The sequence below is a fragment of the Eulemur rufifrons genome, chromosome 8 (assembly GCF_041146395.1).
Source record: "Eulemur rufifrons isolate Redbay chromosome 8, OSU_ERuf_1, whole genome shotgun sequence".
Lineage (NCBI taxonomy): Eukaryota > Metazoa > Chordata > Mammalia > Primates > Lemuridae > Eulemur > Eulemur rufifrons.
This window is the reverse complement of record NC_090990.1, coordinates 6886829-6889338: the sequence shown is the minus strand read 5'-3', so window position 1 is coordinate 6889338 and position 2510 is coordinate 6886829.

The following is a 2510-nucleotide window of genomic DNA, read 5'->3' as shown; positions in this document are numbered from 1 at the left end:
CCCCACCCGCTCTGGCTGTGGGAAGCTCTTCCTCCCTGCACCCCCCGCTCCTTACACAACAGCTATGAGGCCCGGGCTGGGCCAGTCCGAGTTCTTCTCTGGGATTTTGCATTCTCGTCCCTCTGAAGCCATTAGCTGAGATGACGTGAGCTGGAGCTGTCTGTGGCCTCACCCTGCCCCTGCCACGTGTGCAGAAGGAGGCGGGGTGGGGAGAGAGAGAGAGAAAGAACGAGAACTGAGAAGTCAAAGGATGCAGTCTAGTCCCTGGAGCCAGCTGTGTCTGCCGCCAGCACTGTCATCCTGGCCTGTCGGTGATCAGAGCTGCTACATGCCTTTCCCCACGGACTGGCTGGCGTTGGGCTTTAGTTGCTGGTGAGGAAAGCACCGCCTGGCTCGCCCCCTTCCATTCCTTCTTTCATTTATCCGGTAGGCATTCGACGCTTCCTTTGAGCCAGTGAATCCTGGAAGGTAGGTACCGTCAATATCCCTGCTTCATAGGTGGGGAAGGAGGCATGGGGAGGTCAAGCCACTGCCCCAAGGTCACCCATCAGTCACGGTGGAGCTGGGCTTGAACCTCCCTCTGCCTGTTTCCAGCCTGGTCCAGCTGGGAGCGCCGTGGAGCTGTTCGTGGCGTCCGGCAGCGAGGAGAGGCTTCTCTTAGACGTTAATAGTGATAATTATAACAGCAACAGCATCGCCCACAACACGTACTGAAGCGCTTATATGCCAGGCGCTTTACCTGGATAATACTCCTGGGGTGGGTATATATTTTTAATCCCCATTTTTCAGATAGAAACACTGAGGTTTCAGAAAGATGATGTAATTTGCCAAGGAGCGTGCAGCTAGGAAGTGGTGGGGTTGGAATTTTCTCTTGGCAACAATTTTCCCTGGAGGGTGAGCGCCTCGGGCTGGGGTTGGATTTCTTCTGTTCCTGGGGAGGGCAGAGCCTCCCAGGCTGTCTGCAGTGACAACTGCTGGTGGCAAATGCCCGCTGCCTGGACACAGGTCTCCTCCCTCCGCGGCATTCAGAGCCGCTGGGTCAGGGGCCTGGCTGATTTCCCAAAAGCAGAGCCTTAGTGGGGGTCGTGCAGAGGTCAAGGTGGCTTTGGCCTGCCTGTGACCGACTCAAACAGCTGTGGAGGGGGGTGAGGGGAGGAAGCGGAGGCAGGTGGAGGGGCTGGTGCCAAGAACCCGGTTCTGCCCCAGGCTGGAGGCAGAGCCGAATGTCATGCTCTCACAGAGCTGCCCCTTCTCCCCAAGCTCTTCAGGGTCCTGGTCTCTCGGGGGTGTTGAGGGGGAGGGGCTAACGTGTCACCAGCTCTGGATCCTTCTCAGCAAGAAGTGTGCATCGTAACAGGGGCTTTTAGAGCCAAGGTCGTACCCCAAAGATGAAGAGGGGCAGGGCTGAAGACAGGAGAGTAACACATTCCTCTTCCTGGGAAGACCCCAGAGAGGCCGGGCAGTTCCCGGGGGAGTCTTGTCACCTCCTTGGCTCCTTGGGTCCTCCCCGGCCTCCTTGCCTTTGCCCGATGAGGCTGCATTTCCTGCACCCAGAAACACTGGTGCCGCCTGCTGCCCCCCTTAGCGTGCCCTCCCCCTGGGTCCGTCCACCTGCTGTCCCTCACCTGGACGGCTGTGGCGCCACGGTCGACGTTGGGTACGTTCAGTGGCAGTTGGTTATATTCAGCTCAGCACTTGGTCGAGCCCTGTTATTTGATTTTCTCAAATTGCTTTCTCTCTTCCACCTGATTTCAACCCTGCCCCGCTCTGGCACCACCCCCACCCCCAGACTGCATGCCGCAGCGCTTTTTGGGTCCCTCCTACACACGTGCCCTGTGCCCCGTCCTGGGCACAGAGGGACCAGGCTGAGCGCTTGAAGGGACTCTCCTCTCACCTCAGCTGTGTGCTCGACGCTGCCCTTGGTGCTGGGGAGCGAAGCCACGGGGAACCTGGGACAATGTCGTACAGGCTTCGTGTGAGTCAGGGCGGGTTAGGTCGTGCTGGGTCGTGCTGGGACAAGAGCCACTTCAAAATCTCAGGGACTTACAAAAACAAAGGCGTATTTGTCACTCACTAAACAGCCATCGTGGGTCCGCTGGGGACTTTGCTCATGTCATCTCACTCCAGGACTCGGGTTGGTGGAGCAGTCACCACCGTGGACGTTGTTGGCCACCCTGCCACGGAGAGAGTTCCAGAACATCTCACGCCGGCAACTGAACACCTTTGCCCGGCATTTTGCACATCCCAGCAGCGTATGACTCGTTGGCCAGAACTGGTCACACGGCCCCTCCCCACCACACGGGGGCCAGGAAGGGCCGTCCCTCGATGGGCCTGGGAGAGAACAGTTCCGATGATGACCTTGGCACTTGAATCCAACAATGCGGAAGCAAAGCCTGCTCCCCCCGCCAAGCCCAGCCTGCCACGCCCACCCACGGTGCTCAGGCCCAACCCTGGGATTCAGCCCTGCTCCTCCCCCTCCTCCTCCTCCCCAGACAGTCCCCCGGGAACTA